The 19,985-nt window shown below is 40.2% G+C and overlaps 1 protein-coding gene across 4 annotated transcripts in view; it reads left to right on the top strand.

The window, feature by feature from the left end:
• The first annotated feature begins 6 nt into the window (after positions 1-6).
• The window catches only part of USP9X (ubiquitin specific peptidase 9 X-linked), a 95,848-nt gene continuing 75,869 nt past the window's right edge, over positions 7-19,985 (top strand). For all 4 annotated transcript variants that reach the window (XM_042034901.1, XM_042034892.1, XM_042034922.1 and 1 more), the window contains exon 1: positions 7-255. The gene's annotated coding sequence lies outside the window, so the exon portion shown is untranslated. The remainder of the gene's footprint in view (positions 256-19,985) is intronic.

Here is a 19,985-nt window from a genome sequence, read left to right as displayed (position 1 = left end):
GACGCAGGAAAAACGCCCCAGAGAGAGAGAAGCGCTCAGGGCCGGCACCCGGAGCGCGGGCAGCGGCGCTGGATTTGCCCTCCCGCTTCCCGCCGCAGCGCAACCGAGTGGGAACCGGGGAAAGCGGAGCCGCCCCCTCAGAGCCGCGGCCTGGCATGAGACCGTGCCCCGCCGGCCGCCGGGCATGAGGCAGCGTCCAGGAGGGCTCTGGGCCGCCGCAGCAGCCGCCGCGGGACGAGGGGAAGCGGTGCGGGGGTGAGTGCGGAGCGGTGCCCGGGCGGGGCCGGGCAGCTGTTTGCGCTCCCCGGGGATGGGGCTCCGCGGGCCGGGGCGCGGCAGGGGGGAAGGACGGAGCTCCCCGGGACCCGCGGGGCGTAAGGCGGCGGCAGCGCCTCCCTCGCAGCCCCGGCGTGTCGGCCCTGCACCGCCGTGTTTTGGAGGGCGAGGGAAAATGGCTGACGGCTCCTCATCCCTAGCTGCCGGCGGGGGGGAGCGCCCGGCGCCCTCGGGGGGCTCTGGCCGCCCCGCCGGGGCCCCTCTGGCCGGCCCCCCCCGGTGAGGAGGGCCCGGTGCGTCCCCACAGCGCTGCACCGGCATCGCCTCCCCTGGTTCTCGCTTCCCTTCTGCCCGAACGCCATTACTGAGGTGGAGTGATTGGGGCCGCGTAGGCCCGGGCGACGCCTGGAAATCAGGCCCTGCCGAGGCGCTTTCCCGACGGTCTCAATGAAATCCACCAGCACCAGCTCGTTCACGCCCGCTGTAAACACTGTTAACACGTAGGCCACTCCTCTGGCCTCGGCTTCCAGCGGCCCGGCTTCCATGTACGAAAAACGTTCGTGGCTTTTTCATCTAGTTCCTCTAGTTCACCGCGCTGCTTCTCCTCGGAGTTGTGTCTTAGGGCTTGTCTGTAGCGATTTATTTTAGGCAGTACAGCCCTCTCCCCTTGCCCGACGTGTGCGGCAGGGGTAGTTGCGTGTAGTTTGGCCGTAGATACTCTCTGTTATTGTCTTCGAGAAAACGGGATTTCAGCAGTTGGATGGGTTGTTGGGGTTTTTGTGTGTTAGTTACCACCGTGTTAACATGTGCCGTCCCACTTCGTGCAGCTTTGTTTGTATACAGTGGGAGTAGCTTTTGAAAATTATTTGTTTTGTTAAGTGATTTTTTTTTTCTTGTAGAAGCATCCAAAAATGTTGGGGTAGTTTTTAAGATGCCATATTTCATTTTCAGGTTGCTCTTTCAGAAGTCCAGTTAGGTATTTTGAAGATTTGCAGTAGCTTGCAACTGTACAGGAAAAAAAGAACCTTTCAGAAAAGAGTTGTTCTAATTAAATGTTCAAGGGACTCCCAGGCTCACTGCAGACATATTGTGTCTGTCTCAGCTGTCTTCATGTTATCAGTACAACTCGGTTTATACTCACAGTTCTGCAGTTGTGTTCATATAACTGGACGTTTGTATCAGTCCAAAGACCCTCTCAAGTCGCAGGCTCAAAGCCAGCACGAGGCCTGCTTTTGCTGACCTACTTGCAGAACTGGGGCCTGTATTTTTATAAAAAGTTGTTGAATTGGGATACTATTATACATTCTTCAGTATACTTGTGGCAACACTTGCTATGACAGGCAGACCACGTAACCTGTGTTTTCAGCAGCTTCTCAGATGAATGACAAATGGGTGGTAAAATTGTTACGTTTAGGAAGGGCTATTGATGGGTGTTTGGGGGATTGACCTTTATTGATTGTGAAATTGAAACAGTGTGCCTAGTAAGAACGACTTAGCGGTGACTGAAAGCTGTAGGCAGCTAACTTTATTATTCATATTATACTTGGAATTTTTTTTTTCATATTTTACTTGAGAAATTGTCAGGCCTCCCCACTGAAAATGTTGCTGATCAAGTTGCATATTTATTTCAGCAAAACCCAAGTCATACATGAGGGAGTTGGGGGTTTTTTTTTGTTTTGTTTTCTAAAATAATGCTTTTGATTCTTGGAGTTGAAATAATGTTTATTCTTTAAACCAGCAAACTACAGTAGCTAATACTAAGAACATGTATTGATTATTCTGTTGCAATACCCTGGGCAACAGTGATGCTTAATGATAGCTGTGTACAGAACCCAAAAACATAATCATAAAGCTGCAGTGGAAGAAACTCAAATTATCAGCATGTTTTTGGGGAGGGAATTAACCAGAAATAAATGTAAGATTGTACCATAGTAACTTTTCCCTCTCCAGTGGGTCTTGTACTTTACTTTTGTGTAGTTTGTCTTCAGGATGTTACGTTTGGGAAGCTTTTGTCTTAATCTTGCCTGGCTGCTGCTTCATGTCTTGCAGAATTTGCCCTTGTGGCAATTCCTCTGCCCATGGAATTGACAGGAAGACTACATCTGGAGGTGGTAATCAATAAAGACAGTGGTAGCAAAACTGTTTTCTGTCTCTGTGGAACACTGTCACCCTTACATAAACGTTCATATTCCCCACATTGTGGTGCATTTGTACTCAGAAACAGACCAGTGCAACTCCTCTGTGTTCTAAAGGCACATGTTTATGTTTATGCGTTTTATTAATATTATGAAATTCATAGTTGAGACACTCAAACTAAAATAGTGATTAGTGTCTGTTTTGTAAAATTAAATAGACTTCTAAGAAATAAAGGTACCTTTAATACCTTTGTTCCAAGACATCTTATATTTGAAATTAAAATTAGTTTAGGACCTTCCAGTATGAATACAGTCTTGGGTAGGAATGGATAGGAATTAATTTATTTATTATTTTGAACAATTCATTTTTAAATGGCTTTGAAGTTCTGTTTCTGTCAGGCGTGTATTGAAAGTATATTAAATTCCATGGAAAGTATTTCTGCCCTTCCTGTTCTGTTTTAGACAAGTTCAGAACTTATTTCAGATATTTTAATGGAAAGTACTTTTGTGTTGGGCAATACTCTGAGTGTAGAGATATATCTATATATATATGTATATAAATATATATGTACATGCGTGTGTATGTATTTACTCACTTTTTTTTTTTTAAGAAATACTGTTTTATCTATTCTAAGAGATCAACAGTAAGTATATTTTGAAAACATTTGGATCAGGATAGCCTCATTTGTGAAGTAGATGAATTAAAGGCATCCCTTACTGTTTTTGACTTAAATCAGGATTTTTTTTGAAGACAGTCCTAACCCTTCAAAACCCCTGAAGCTGTAGCACTTACTTTAATTCCTTCTCTTATAATCACAAGAGCCTTGCTTATCCAGCACTTGCAGAGACCACTGTGAAGTGGTTGTCTGAAGATGTAAGAAGCTTCGCTGGATTTTTCGTTCCTTTGAAAAGTTGTAAATGTGAAGGCTTTTGTGTCCTGTAGACAGTTGTTTCCTGGATGGTAGCATTAATTGTAATCTGAACACGTGGACATGGTTTCTCTTGTGGAGGTATCTTAAGTTTTTCTTACGTGGATGTGTCTTCCCTTCAACCTCTGTGTAGCTGCACCCAGTTTTATTATCTGGATCACCCCTGTTTAAAATCAGAATTCTAAATTTAAAGCTGTACTTCAAGGTGTGTTTTGGGAACACAGCTTGGTAATGTCTGTCTTGCATTGTAGTCCTTGTCTTTTGCAAAGGTGGCAATGTTGTGTGCTGTTCCTGTAGACTTGTCTTATATCACGCATGGTATCTGTGATCTGTAAACACACAACATTATTTTTTACATTACTAAACGTTGTTCTGGTATTCCATAGCAGAGGTGAAGGAGGGAAAGGTCTTCTATAAGCATGTACTTGCATGCAGTGAGACTTGAATTTGTCTACCTGGGAAGTTTGAGCTACTTCAGATTCACGTGTTAGAAAAACACAGTGACTTTTTACCATGTATTAAATCTAGGTTTTGTTCTGTTACTAATGTAGGAATGTCTGAAAGTTCTCCCACTGTTATTATGAAACTGTAATTCATTGTAAGTTCCCTTTTTAGAACAGTTATGTTGTATTGGCTGGCTCTCATATGCTTCAGGCTAGAACATGACTTGAGAATGGTTAACAGAGGTTTCTCCTGCCCTTGGTGATTTAGATATTTGGTTAGAGTCTTCAGTAGATAGGCAGGGCAGAAAGCTGTTCTGTCATGACTTTGCACCCTCAAAATGTCAACTGCTGCCTTTCTGATACATTACAGTGTCCACCTGAGCCCATCAGTGCATTGAGCACATTCTGTAGATCTGGGTTGGTAAAGTAATTTAAAATGAGGTGTTGGTAACCTTACAGGAGAGCTGTTAATAACTGTCTGCACTGTAGAGGATAGGAGGAAAGTAAATAAGGTCTTAGAGTAGCCAGTTGTGACTTAATATGAAATCTTTTTGCTTCTCTTTTGGTTTTTGTGTTTTTTTTTCTTAAGGGAGCTTGACAGCACAACCAATTTCTTTTGCATTTTCTGTTGTGAATTTTCTAGTATTGGCTTTGTTTTATAAGAAGCCATTAGCTATTCATTTTATTTGAGAGTTGAATTCAGTCTGCTTATTATCAAGGCTTTTTGTTTGCCAGTTGTTGATGTGTTTTCAAATAAAAATTATAATGCTGGGGATGAAAACCACTGGGACACAGGTATGTTCCCAAGCTTGCTTTTTAAAAGAACATTGTTGATGTATAGTTTTCTTAAAGGATTAGTTATTATTCACTATGAGAATGATTACTTGCTTTTGGTTAACCTTGTGTTAGTACACACAAGAAAAAAAAAGAGATGCATGAAATGAGATCCATGGCATGTTGGTTTAAGATCTAGGTGTATTTTGAACGCTGCTGTTATCAACTCTTTTTCATGAAGTCAAATTGAAGACTGTTTTAGAAGTAATGGATAACTATCAGAAATGTAACTGTGCGAAGCTTTTATTTGTAGCATCCTTGATCTACTTACAAAATCACTATGTAACCCTGTTTAGTAATTTGGTTTTCCTTACACATGTAGCTGCCAACAGAAAAATACGATTTTCTTGTGTGTAGATCTTTGCATGAACATCTCAGCAAATCCTACTGTTTGGTAGTTAGCATTTAGCTGTGGATTCAGTCAGAAGAGGGGAATTCCACATTGCATCATTCCTTAGATATGTGCTTTTTTTCCAAATTCCATTTTTAAGCTGAGACTCAAGACTGTGTTGAAGGCAAGACATCCTTGTTACATGAGTTTCCTCATGTCCTCTCTGCTATAAATTGCAAAAGACTTTTTTTTAACAGAAGTGTTCAAATGACTGCTTCAAAGTAATGAAAAGTTTGCAGAGAGAATTTCAGGGCTGTCTTTTCATTAAGCTTTCATGTAAAATACCCAAAACTCAAGTAATAGAAAATTGTCCCTAGAAGACCCTTTAAGAGAAGTAGCACTTTTTTGTAACAATTGAATGGCAACACGGAATGACAGAAAAACGTATGTTCCAAATTCCATAGAGTTCAATCCTTAAGTCATTTAATTGCTGCTTAACCTTTTCTCGAGCTTCAGCAGGACTGGGTATGGGAGGAGGAAAAGGTTTGATTTTGTGTTAGGGTGGTCTTAGCTGTAACAACATGATATGGTGAAAGAAAGAAAAAAAGATTGTTTAGAAGTGCATTGAGTAAGAAAAATGAGCAGTGATGTGCATCAATTATGATCTCTATGTTACCAGAGAGGCTTTTTTGGTTGGAGGGGAGTGTGCTTGGTGACACTGTGGTGTGGGATAGTGGGGACAGGCCCATGTTGGCTGTGGGTGGAACTTCAGTTTTCTTGTCCAGAAATAAATTTGACAGTGAGGGGAGGAAAAGTCTCTTTTTTAATATGAGAATGAACATTGTTGTCAAAACATACTGGCATCTTGGTAAATGAGCCTTGAGTCATCTGTGGTTTTTGTTTTTCTGTTGTTTTAGCAATAGAATACTTCAGTGTGTTTTTTAGTAAATTTCAACAGGACAAGTCCATGAATTTGAAAGTTAAATAAGAAAGATGTATCCATTTAACTTAATTTTTAGGTGAATAGGTTGGTGAAAGACTACAATTTTGATAAACTAAAACCTTAAACTATAGTTTAAACTAAATTTTAGACTTTGTAGATCTCTGATTTAGAAATAGAATGTTAATTGTTTGATGATTTCTGATGTTTCCTTTTAATGTGTTTTCCTGAATCCTTTAGCTGTGAGAATTCTTCTTTTTTTTTTTTTTTTTTTTAATCTTCAATTGTGACAAATTCTCTGGAGCTTGAAGATATAACTCAAGTGGCTGGTTCTACAGTTTCAGGCTCCAGTTTTGCACAGCCCTCCATATGTCTTGACCTGTCTTTCAGACAGTGTTTTATTAGCCACAGTGGGACCTTAAAATCCCATGTGCTTTTCCTTGAATGCTTATAATGGTGGGTGTGCACACACTCATGCAATGGGACTTTTTCTAGGATGATGTACTGACTTTTTTCCCTAGGTGAAGTGGTAATGTCAGATCTGTAAAGTGCCTGATAGCTCTCTTGCTGTGTTGGGATGTCTTCATGATAGTTTTGGTAATTAGGCTGGAACACAACCTGAAAATGCTTCCAGTTTGTGTTCTTGTAGCAGTTCAGCCAGGTTGCTGTGGGTGACAGTTTGTTACATGTCTAGTGAAGACGTAGCTGAAAATGTTAATTCCCCTTGTGCCATTTGGGAAGCCATTATTTTTTTTCTCTTTCCTTCCATGTGTAGGAGTGGAAAAATGAGGGGGTTTTTTTGCTTGGTTTTTTGAATATGGGGATGGATGCAGCAAGGTGAGTTCAGTGGTACTGAAACCTTGCTATAACCTAATGTGTTTTCAGCCATGAAAAAACCCCAATCAGTCCCAGCCTCTGGTTAGCAGGTGTCTGACTGGAATTTTCTACGTACCTGCACCACTCTGAGATTTTTGACTAGATGAAGGAAGGTTTGGTAATTCATCCTGTCGTGAATGTTCCTTTTATTTTCTATCACTTTCCTGATAATGATATGAATATTTAGGACCAGCAGAACTCTGGATATGCTGGTCCTAAATATTGCCTGGAGGCAGCTGGAGGAGGATAGTGGTTAGTTTAGTTTCATTGTTGGCAACTAGGGGCTGATATAAGAGTTTAATTGGAGGTTCCAGTGCACTGTGTTGGTTGATCCTTACATGGTACTTCAGAAGATCATCTTTTTCTGAAGTTGAAATTGTACCTCTACTCAATGCATTGTTTGTTTATATGTGTCACACTTACTCAGGTACAAGTATCACACTGAAGGCTGAGGTGTTGTGCAGGTTATGGGCTTTATCTAGGCCAGCAGTGAATAACAGTTGAGAGCAGAGAATCAAAATCTCTCCTGCTTCATGCTTTCAAGTATGTGCTTACACCGTGCTACACCTGAAATACAGTTTGAGGATTTGGCTGTGTTGATGAGTCATTGCAGTTCTTTGTGGGTGTGAAAATACAATAAATAAGTAGTAGGTCACACTTAAAATGAAGACTAACCCTTTAGTTCTACTTTAAGTTAGCCTGACAGCAAAATTTGCTTTAAATGTGAGTTTATCATCGTGTGTCATTTAAGTTCTGAATTGCAGCTGTCCACTAGAATTCTTTATTCCATGTGTTTGACATAATCATTTTCTCTAGTGTGTTTGATCAATTTAAATTCTTGTCTTAGAACTTCGTTCCAGAAATAGAGGGGAGGGGGAGAAGCCTGAGCAACCATGTTGACATTTAAACAGTTCAGTTGTAACAATTTTCAGTTGTAACAAATAGGAATTGTGAAGACATTACTTTGGGGATACATTTCTGTAGGTATAAAAAACTTTGCCTCTTACACAGGCTGTGGAAGTGTTTGTTTTCTCTTAAGATACTTTCATGATTTTTGTGGTGATTTCCTCATAATAAAAAAAAATTTGTTAACATTTTTGTAGTTTGCTCCTACTTGCCTGCTTGGTTACGTGTTAGTAATCTGCTTTCAAGGAGAGTTGTCTTGTCTGTACTGAATAGCTAATGTTCTGTTTCCCCAGACTTGGTGATGCTGGGTGTGTACTTTGGAGACACTTTCTCAGCTAGAAACAACTTTACAAACAACAGCTTGTCACAGGGTGCATGTAATCAGTTGGGTTTTTTCTTTGCCTTGCTGCATTTGTAGATATGAGATTGATGTTTGAGGTGCCTTGTTCTGGCGCAGATTCTTGATAAATGGAAGTGAAAAGTTTGTTTTTTTCCATATTATTTCATCAAGACATGGGATTTGTATTTCAGGGTGGATTTCTCAACAGAACCAAAAGCTTATTTTTAAAAGTGCCTCTATTATTAGTTTTTTAGTCAAATTGTCAAATGGCTCAGTGAAGTTGCTTTAAAATTGTGTGTGGTTAAAAACAAATGATGTAAAGAGCCTTGAGAAAAGATTGAGGATCATGGTATGTTATATTTTACCATTTAGGGTTATGGTAATGGATCCTGTGATCCAACCTGGCATCGAAAACTTCCAAGAATGCAACATCCACAACCCTGGGCAACCTGTTTGAGTGTTTCACCACCTTAACAGTAAAGATTTTTTTCCTAACAGCTCATCTAAACCTGTCCTCTTTCAGCTTAAAGCCATTCCCCCTTGTCCTGTCTCTACATGCCCTTGTCATAAGTCCCTCTCCAGCTTTTTTCTAAGTCCCCTTTATGTATGGGAAGGTGCTCTAAGGTCTGCCTAGAGCCTTCTCTCCTCTGGGCTGAACAACCCCAGTTCTCTCAGCCTGTCTTCATGGCAGAGTTGCTCTGGCCCTCTGGTCCTTTTCCTGATCTCCTCTGGACCTGCTCCAGCAGGTCCATATCTTTCTTGTGCTGAGGACCCCAGGGCTGGACACAGCACTGTGGGTAGGATGTCACCAGAGCAGAGTAGGCGAACAGAATCCCCTCCTTCACCTGCTGCCTACACAGCTTTGAATGCAGCCCACGACATGTTTGGCTCTCTGGGCTGTGAGTACACATTGCCTGGGTCATGTTGAGCTTCTTGTCCCCCAACACACCCAACTCCTTGTCCTCAGAGCTGCTCATTTCATCCTTCACCTGGCCTGTTCTTGTGTTTGGGATTGCTCTGAACCATGTGTAGGACCTTGCGCTAGGTCTTGAACTTCAGATTCCTCTGAGTTTACATAAACATGGAAAATGGAGAAAGTGGAGAATGAAGCTTGTCATTAAACTAGTGTTTCCCCCACACCCCCCATTTAATTAGGAACTATTACTCCCATTGGATCCTTGACTCATTCAGTCAGATAGATTGGATTGTCATTCAGTATTTTATCCTTGGAATTCTTTCTGTAAATGCATGTGTGACATCAGTCTAAATACTGAGTAGAATTATTCCTCTGTTAATACGCTTGATAGGTTCTTTAGGTTCTTTCCATTCTCATCCTGTACGTTACCCAAACATAATCAAAAAGCTTGCGTTGTCTTTTGTGTTGTTGATGAAGAACTGAGACATAGAGGCTGTAAACTTCAAACCTACCTCGTGTCATAACTTTTCAGTGGGTTTTTGTTAGATAGTCAGGTGTTACACAGTTTTGTTGGCTTAAGTTGTTGTTGTACGTCCTCACTCTTCCTCAGTTTTCTCTTTCTCTCAATACCCAGAAGAATGAGAGGAGGATGAAAAGGTTAATCTGAAGAAGACCTGTGTGTTTTCCAGCAATGTTTATGAACAAGACACAGAATTAACTTTTTGGTAGGTCTATATAGCTGCCTTGTAAGCCAGAGATTTCCCTTTTATTTCTGGAGTTATATTTCTTTCCTTATAAAACTTAATTTAACTTCTGTGACAAATAAGGAACGGACAATATTTCTTCCTGGTGCCTCAGTTGATTACTGTTTACCCAGGGGACTCAGTTTGATGGAAATGAAATTACAGTGGAAACCAGATTACTCTGAAAATTCCAATTAGGTAGGAGAAAAATGACAAATTGAGCCCTTGACAAATACAGAGAGCGTGTTGTGTCTGTCTCTCATGCAGACTCAAAATTTTGTTAAATGAAAACTTGTGAAAAAGTCACAAGATGCTGACTGTCACAGTGCATGCAGCTATTGTATTCAGCTACTCATGCTCTGTCATCTCTAGCTCCATTTTTTTTAACCTGAGTTTCCAGGTAATGTTTGAATTGTAGAGTTTTGCTTACAGTTTTATAACTCTGGCCTTTTTTTTTTTTTCAGTCATCAGAAGTAAAATTTTTGCCACCTTTCTGTGTTTTGCAACTTCTGTATTAGTTGCTGTAGCTTTAAGTTGTCTGCGTGTAGTGAGATTATTCAAAGTATTACTGCCAAATAATTTTCCTGACTCATTGCGATCTGCTGAGTATTTCACTGGCTTTATCATAATTTCCAGGACAGTTTGTTGTCTTCACTTTCTGAGACTTCTTGCACTTGGCATTATTTGCTGTGGCTGCTTAATATTTCTTTCATGACTGAACTTGTGCTGTTGGTGAACTGACATTCCTGGCATTTATCATCTACTAAAAAGCTTTTTCTGTGTGCGTTTTCCTGTGATGTCCATTATGCTTGGGAAAAATTTTGGTCTTTCTGACTTTGCTATGTTGTAAAGATTCATTTGTGCTATAATGTATGTGAACCTTGGTTATATATTAGTTAAATATGTGCTAATTGTAATGATCTGTATTATTTGCTTCCCTTTCCCTGCTCTTCTAGGGTGTATTTCATGCGAGATTTGCAGTGATGCTGAAAGAGTTGGTTCTATTCATGGTTATGTGTTCTTCCTGTTTCTCCTGCCATTGTTAGTGTTCATATGGCATGTGATGCAGCTGAAAACTAAAATGATTTTATTCCTCCAGTTACTTTTCAGCCAGATTGGCTTCTTGGTCTGGCTGGTGATGTGGTGATGCAAGGGCTAATTCCATAGTGGTGAAAAAGTGGTTAGGATGGAAGCCAGCAGGATCACCATCCTTCCCTTCTTGTCCAGTGGAGAGTTCCCTGATTTTGAGCTAAGGCTTGTCCACATGCAGAAGTACAGTGAGACTTACTTTCTAAATGTATCAGGCTACAATACTTGTACTGGTGGATGAGATTGCTGTTTCACACTGAGATTCCAACAATAGAAGCAGTAGAGATCCACACACACACACTGTGGTGGCAAAACCACCTTATTAGAGTTCTGTCACTCTCACGTGGTGCTGATTTAAGCACTATTCCTGAGAAGAACAGGTCCAATGTTCATCTTGTGTCTTCTGGCCTGTTAGTAGGTTCAGCTGAGAAGTGGGATCTTTGTTGTCTGTTTTGTGACTTAAGGGAGGGCTCTTTAGCAAGGGGGCTTATGGGTTTGGCAGTTTATGGGATTATTTCAGTGCAGGGAGAGCAGCAGTAGTGTGTGTTGTGGATTTTTTTATTTTGTGTATGGTGGGTTGTGGTTTTTTTGAATGACTTTCTGGTTTTCAGATAGCTGCAACAGAGTTCTTAAACCCATCCTCAGTCCTTAGGATGTGGTAGTAGTCGATTGTTTCCTCCTGCATTTCTCGGTAAAGAAGGTTATGACGTGCCTTTTGATAGGCTTTATGGATCCAGGAGTAGTGTGTTTCTGGTACAGTGGTGGCACTTCTTGGTTCAGTGGGGGGAGTGGATATAGTGGAAATAATTCTTCTGTTTCCAGCCCTGCTTTGTTCTTAGTGTACTTTCTGGGGGCTTCTTGTTCCTTTCCAACCTCCTCTGCTATTTATCTTTTTGCTTTTATATTAAACCTCAGCCTTCACTGAGTTGGCAGAATGAACATAAAGACAAAAGACAAAACTTCTGTTTTGTTGCCACTTCTTGCTTCCCTGTAGAGAGACCAAGATTTTTAAGGGGAGTTGTTACACAAGTTCTCTGGAGCAGGTAGCTAGTTTTCAGGGATTTCTGGAGCAGTCTGCTTAGGAGGATGGGCTTGTATGAATTGGGTTGGAATGGAGCATGTTTAAGGCAGACAATATTAAAAGAAATTAGCTATCATCTTGTAGCACCTCTAGGGAGCTTGTGCAAGCTTGATTTTTCAGACAAGTATCTTCTTACTGAAATGGTTGTAAGGCAGCAGAAAATGTCAAAATGTTTACTTGCAGTTATCTGGCATGGAACAGTACAAAATCGCCAGCCTGAGTAGGCAGTTGATATGTTGAAACTAGTTGGAAGTTTGGCTGAGTTTGTTAAACAGTTGTGAAGGAGCTTATTGAAACATGAATTTTAACGCTGGTATCACTTTCTTCTGTATTAGAGACATTTAAATGACACTTGACAATGTTGATGGTAGAGTTTGGGTTCCTGTGCTTAGTTTGTGCTGATTGAACATTACATGAAAAGCAGAGCTAAAAAAAAAAGTGAAATTAAAACTAGTACAGTAATGGGAATGCTTGCATTTCAAAATATCTAGGTATTTCACAAAGTCATTTTTGTCACGATTCAAGAATGTAATCTGCTTCCAGCTTAATATCTGTTAGGTGCTGTATCGTGCTTTAATTATTTACAATTAACAAGCAGGAAGTTGGGTTGGTTTTATACTTTGTGTGAAAATTTCCATAATGTGTTGATAATGCCACAGAATATTAGACATAAAGACTACTACTAATTAATAATTAATTTTCTTTAGTGCAGTGTTTAACATAGTTTAGAGAAGCCATTAAGTTTTCGATAGGGAACATGAAGGGAGCCAGAGGGGCTGAGCCTGATTTTTGCAGGCCAGTTTTAAACTCCACTTTTCTACTGGAATCCTTACAGTCCAGTTGCAGTATTGGCTTCAGGTGCTGCACGCTACAGTGACACATCAGGGGCGTGTAGGTAACATGTAAAAATAACGTTGTAGTAACATCCGTAATTCACTGGCTGAATGACTTTAGCTAACATTTCAAATATTTATAGTCCTGAGTTTTGCAAAGCCTTAAGTGCAGTATATATACTATAAATAAGGCCATGTTTTAAAGCTGCAAGTGGGACAAATCTGCAAGATGCCATTATCCTTCCTTTCAGGTACTTGAGAAAGAATGAAGGTAGCAAAAGCCATTCAGCACTTACCAGTGGCCTGGTAGAATGCATGAACCTCATCAGAAATCACAGAAGCCACAATGTGTTTGTGTATCTCAGGAAGAAACTAAGGCTAGGGATGCCACTGAACATCAGTGAGGATTTGGACCTCAGTATGGTTCGGCACCATCTTCCAAGGATAAAATGTTGAACGGTTATTTCCTTTTTTCCCGTCGGTTCCTCTCCTTCCTTCCATAGGAAGAATTGAAGTTGTGAACAGTATCAAATGGCTCTAGTACCTCAGGGGGAGTGTTTTGATTTAAACTTTCCTAGTTAACTTTTTTAGATTTTTGTCTGCACTTAGTATTATCTGTAATCCTGAGGCAATTGGACGAGATGATCGTTGGAGGTCCCTTGCAGATGAACAAAATAATTCTATTCCTCAATATTCCTGTAATTGGAGGAGGAAGAAGATATCTCATAGTTTTAGCTTCATCAGTCCTGCCTATGAAATTGTGTTTAAAAAAACCCTGAGCTTTCTTCCTGAGGCCTGCAGCAAAAGAAGAAAACAGCACCTAAGGAAATTTTAGAGGTTTATCTTCTGTTTATCCTCTGCTAGAGTTAGGGTACAAAAGTTCTTAACAGTTATTAAGGGTTTGAGCCCCACTCATGAAAAGAAGTGAGATACTCTGTGGATGTTTTTTGGAATTTACAAAACCCATATTCTTTAGTTAAAAGTAGGACCTGACTTAGACATTGTAGACTCTAATGCAACCTAAAATAACAATAAAACCTTCCTGCATAAATTGCAGAACTGAAGTTTGGGATGTGTGCTATCAGTGGCTTCACCACTACTCTCACAATATTTCATACAAACCTCAACATTTTTACCAAGTTAAAGGTCCAAGGATTTGATCATGAAGAAAGGAGCCTTGAACACTGGTGCCGTTGCCCAGGGTTGGGCATTTACAACCTCCCTGGGCAACGTGTTCCAGTGTCTCACCATCCTCAAACTAAAAAATTTTCCCTAATATTTAACCTGAATTTCCCCTCCTTCAGTTCGTGCCTATTACTCCTTTTCCTGTCACTAGCATTCCTCTTGAAGAGTTGCTCTCCAGTTTCCCTGCAAGCCCCCTTCAGATACTGGAAAGTTGCTGTGAGGTCTCCACTCAACCTTCTGTTCTCCAGGCTGAACAGCCCCAACTTTCTCAGCCTGTCTTCATTAGGGAGATGCTCCAATGCTCTTACCAGCTTTGTGGCCTCCTCTGGACTTGCTCCAACAGTTCCATACCCTTGTATCGGGGACACCAGAACTGTACACAGCACTCCCAAGTGGGGTCTCACCAGAGCAGAGTAGAGGAGGAGAATCGAAAGATGTTAGAGACTACCTGAATTTCTGTACTGCATTTTAACATGCTTGTCTGATTAAATTTACAGGAAAAAAATAAAGGTTTAAAAAAAATGAATCTTTAGTGAGCGAAACCAGAATTATTAACATGATTTTAACAAGTAGGAACATATTCCTAGCCAAACCCTTCACCTAGCAATTCACAATTTCATACTATTAATATATTACCAATTACACAGATAAACCCATAAAATTACTAATAAATCTTGCACATGGCACCCAAACTAATGGGGTGACAGTGAGAACACATCACAGAGTAATGTGGGGTATCTGGTAAGCTTGGCACAACAAAATGTGCACTAACACAGCCAAGTGTCACGTCATTTACCTAGAAAAAGGGGCATACTGAAAACTTTGTATATATTGGTGAACATGACAAAAAGCACAGTTTCTTTACAAAAGCAACTGCCAGTGAACACCACAATTGTATGTTTGCAGCAAGAGTAACTCTCAGCACTTCTGTCTTTTTAATAGAAACATATCATTTTGGTCACAGAACTGATAAGAAACTTGTGAATTACAGACTTTTACATCTAGAAAAAAAGTAAGTAGCCAAAAAGTTAACCCTCCTCACAAATTAGCTACCCCAGTGAGATGAGAACGCAGTGGGATGAATCAAATATCTGAGCCCATTATAGAACATGAGAGACCATCCATTGCCAAGGCAGCCTCGCTGTTCTGGAGTTTGCAACTATTTGTCTACTCCCTTGCAGTTAGGGAATAAAGATGTCCTTTTAAAGATTGCTGTTTCTATTCTCTTTGACTTTTGGGCTTGTCAAACAAGAAAAAGAACTGAGAAATCAGCAGACAGCAACACAATCTGTACTTTTAACTGGCACTTTTTCTTTCAAAAAAATCAGAACTGCCAGTCAGGCACACAAACAAAATCAGGAAGAGCAGGGAGAACCTACCTTTTCCTCCAGCTTTTTAGAAGAGGTACACCATTTCCTAGACATGACATAGTATCTCCTCCTTAGTTCTGAAGCCCCAAATTATAAATACAGTAAGGCATTATTTCGTGCTAGGAGCTTTTAAGCTGTAGACTTCAAGAACAGAACCAATACATCTAAAATGTATATTTTGCAGGTCTTTTAGCTTGTGATGCAATAAAACATTTCTCGACTGCTTGAATTAGCGCACAGAGTAAGAAAAGCAGCTGATACCACTACCACCTATATATATAGATACACTTTCAATTAAAAGTAGTGTACATACAGAGAAACCATCTTTAAACATAACTCCTAAAGCACAAATGATAAAGAGTAACATACTCAGTAAAAGTGTTCTGTGTACCAAGTGAAAAGGGAGGATGCTGAATGCATTCCCAGAACACTGGGAATGTTTTGTGCACAAGTGTATTGGATGGTGAACTTCGCACCATAGCTTGCAGAGGTGTAATTTGGATGAATTTTGAATTGGATGAATTGGATGAAGTAAGGTAGTTCTTTGATGTAAAGTGTTTCCTTTCTTATTTAAGTCTTTTGGGAAGTTATTCCATGTGGAAACATCTCTGCTGTGAGGACACACTGAGAGGGTTGGGGCTGTTCAGCCTGAAGAAGAGAAGGCTCTAGGGAGACCATAGAACCCCTTCTAGTATTGAGAGGGAGCTTGCAGGAAAGCTGGAGGGGGACTTACATCAAGGGCATGTAGTGATAGGACAAGGAGAATGGCTTTAAACTGAGAGTAGGCTTAGATTAGATGTTAGGAAGAAATGATTTCCTGTCGTGAAGCACTGGCACAGGCTGCCCAGAGAAGTTGTGGATGCCCCATCCCTGGAAGTGTTCAAGGCCAGGTTGGATCAAAGGAGCAAGCTGGTCTAGTGGAAGGTGTCCCTTCTATGGCAGGGGGTTGGAACTGGATGATCACTGCGGTCCGTTCCAACCCAAACCATTTTGAGATGCTATAAAACAAGAAGTTAGTATGTTTTGAGATGTCAGCTTTGTTGCCTTGATGTGCAGAGCCAAATACTGTTGTAAGCCTTGGCTTGAATACAGTTTGTTCTGATCATAATTTCTTGGGCTCCCAGTTTGGAAGTTCACTTTCTATGCTCTTACTCTTGCTTAAACTCATGTGAGTGCTGCATGTAGGAGCATCTTGTACAAGGTGAAGTTGGGTACTGTTAAGTAGATGTTGAGACTAAGCTTAGTCTCAACACCAAGTTTTGAAATTAAGAAGAAAAGAATCCTCAAAGAACTGAAGTATGTTTCAGAGCAATCTCCCTTTATTTTGTTATATGAATTTGAGGGCAAATAGAATTATATGTTTACGTAGATGTTCTCAGTGTTCCAGAAACTTTTGCTCCCAGTTGTCTTAATTTCAGGTATATGATGTAGAACGATGACTGAAAAAAGTTACTTGAAGTAACATATTTTTCAGAGAGAATAGTTTTAGTTTGTAACCATTACAGTTACTCAAGTTCTGTCTTGTACTGTGATGTTAAGACATTTCTTGCTTTGAACTAATGTTGGAACCTGATGCAGTTGACTAAGTCTCATATACACTCATTTGTTTGGGAGGAGAAAGAATTCAAAGGGGGTTTTTTTTTGTAATATGTGCTATTTGAGATAACATTTTCTGATTGCTGCTTATCAGGTATTTTTTAAATGTTGAAAGATACTTCTTGCTCTATTGAATAGTAGCTTAATGACAGGTTTTGCATTAATCATTGAATGCATGTCACTCTCAGTGCATGTCAGTGTTAATGAGCAAAATGCTGCGACCTCCAGTTCTCTATTCTGATTATGTTAATAATTTCCTCCTTTCTGAAAGATACAAGGCACAGGGAGGAAAGAAAATGGAAAATGTGTGGGGGTGTGTATAGATTGTAACTACTGAATTAGGTCAGTGTTACAGATTTGGGGGAGGTGTTTCTAGTTGAGAAATCCTTCTGGTTGAAATAAAGGAATGGGGTAGAAGTCTAGAATTTTTAAACTAGAATCATATCATAATCCTTGTGATGATTCAGTACTTACTGAGGTTTTAAGAATGCAGTTCCTAGAATCCTGTATGAAACAAATCAGTGATACCTTTCAGCCCCAAATTTGTATTGCTGCTGTTAAGCCTTTTTGCAGTATAGCGCTTGTGATGAAGGAGCAGCACATCTGTGAGCTCCCATTTCATGGGAACATCATTCTGTAAATAAATTGCTTTATGGTTGTTAGAAAGCTCTGTTGTTACATGTTAAGCAGACTCTTAACTCTGGCATTCATTGTTACGACATGGCAAAGTAGATTTTGTGACATATGTCGTCACTTGTATATAACCAGAATACTTTAGTTAAAGGAAAAATAGGTCTGTCCCCCTAGATAGGGCTTAAGTAATGCTCATGAATAATAAAGTGTATTTTGAGGTCTGCCTCGTGTCATCTGGCACCTTGCATTTGCTTTTTGCTGAGACTCTGTATTATAAGTAACTAATTTAGGGAAAAGGGCTGTATGTATTGGGGTATTTCAGTTACTTTTGAAGAGGAGACTTGGAGAAACTCAAATGAAGGCCGTTCAAGAAGTCAGCTGTATTAGAAAATTGTGTTTGTTCCTTTATCATTATATGGTAACATGCCTTTGTGTTTGCTGTGACATGTTATCCTGTAACAGACTATTGTGTACATATTTGCGTCTTACTTACCACTTATCTAGGAACCTACCTCTGAGTTTTTTCCCCCCTGACTTTTGAAAAGGTTCTTGATTTCTCCCCAAAACAAAATTAACCTATTCTGCCACATAGGCATGAGGTTGCAGACTGTGGAAGCTGAGGTGAGGTTCAGGTGTGCAGCTGTAATGGGTGGTTGAGCCTGGAAGCAGAGACCGCTCCCTCCTGGAGGCCAGTGCCGTGCCTGGTGTCCTCCATCTGGGCAGCTGGGGCTCTGTTGGAATGCTGCTCCCACTGGATGGTGCCTTCTAAAGGGGGCCATATGGAGTCAAAAAGTCTATAGTTGCCTTTTTCTGGTGCTGCTGAAATTCCAAGGAGTCAGGTGGAGCAAAAGCTGGCTTTCACGTACAATTTGTTGGTGGATCAGGGTGACGTAAGGAGATGGCAAAAACATGGCAAATAGGAATTTTTTCAGTTGGCATCAAAAGCAAATGTTAGTGGGATTCATTTGATTCAGTCTTCATAGCCTCATACACTGCTTGATTAGCAGTCACTTAACAGGGATCTATCTGCACCTTGACCCTGTGTCCATTCAAAGCTTTGGATAAAGGTGATAATTTTTTTTAATGTGGCTTGCTCCTGGGATGGGGCAACCCTGGATGTATGGACAGACTGGGGAATGAGGTGCTGGAAGGCAGTGCTGCAGAAAGGGACCTGGGAGTCCTGGTCAATGGTCTGATTCCTGGGGATGGTTCTGTGCAGGGCCAGGAGTGGAACTTGATGATCCTTGTGGGGCCCTTCCAGTTCAGCGTATTTTGTGATAGTGTGCTGAATCCAAAATCAGAAATAGTAGAAATGAGATGTATGTAAAAACTAACACAGAGTATCCATTAGAATTCAGCTGGATACACGTAATTTGAATTGTTTATATTGGGCTGTCTGTACACTTAAAACCAATTATGTCACTGCATCAGTTTACATTTGTTTATAAATTATCAAATTAATTATAAATAGGTATAAAGGCTATTCTTGAGCTGAGCCAAACTGTGCCTTGGTGCATTGTAACTCTAAAAAATTGAAATTGAATAGTCTGAATTAAAGAAGTGATGGGAATTCAAAATTTCATGGTTAATTAGTTCTAGAGAGACTAAAGCAGTGGTGTGTTCTCCGTGGGCTTGCAGTTTGCTGTTTTCTCTGAAACATAAATGGTAAATGAATGACTGAAAACAGGACTGGTAAACCACTTCCTTCTAATACTGTTTAAATTGCATGAATTGGATAATGATTGCATTTACAAAAGTATGTTTGTATATTCTGTAATTAAAAGGAAAATACCTGAACAAGAATATCCCTGCAACTGAGAACATGCAGATACTACAAGAAGCAGTCAGATGATGTATTGGAGATGGAGTGTTTTTAGTTAGCTGCAGCATAACTTGAAGTTACTATTGTCTGTCTGAGGACATCACACAAATTTGGAGGGAGAGGCGATGAACTCACTTAAGAAGTTTGCCTTGTCTAATGCACATGGCTAAGACAAGTGAAACTGTGGAAGCCCTGCCATACGCTTTCCTGGGAATGTAATTTAAGTAATATGCATAGAGAATCATGATTAGACTCTTAAGCAAACAATCCCTAAATAAGAGGAAGAAAAAACCAGGTTAGTGTTCATGTAAATGTTTTGTATTTACTAGTATCTACAAAATTCATAATATTTTTCTTAGATTTTGTTTCATTTTGTGAATTTGCAAGATTTTGAGTAGGTTGGCTATTTCAGTATTAGATTTCTTGTATCTCCTGGTTAAATCGTGTTACTTGTCTTGAGCAGAATGGAATTTACAAGAATGCTTTGCCCACATCCTTCAGCTAAGCACAGAAACAAAATCTGAGTTATTCACACTAATGTCAGTCAGTGTGATAGGAGAGCTGCAGTTTGTCCTGGCTTCCTGGCTGGCATTAGGGTGATACTCTCTGGCCTTGCAGTGCTCCTCTTCAGATAATTAAAGAAACTGAAAAATAATCAGTCTTTGTACATTTGGTGGGGTTTTGTTGTTGCTTCCTTTGGTACTCTG

The sequence above is a fragment of the Corvus kubaryi genome, unplaced genomic scaffold (genome assembly GCF_017639235.1).
Source record: "Corvus kubaryi isolate FWS band 111438036 unplaced genomic scaffold, C.kubaryi_AGA036_p1.0 133, whole genome shotgun sequence".
Lineage (NCBI taxonomy): Eukaryota > Metazoa > Chordata > Aves > Passeriformes > Corvidae > Corvus > Corvus kubaryi.
The sequence above is the reverse complement of the archived record's forward strand: the minus strand, read 5'-3'. Positions and strand labels throughout refer to the sequence as shown.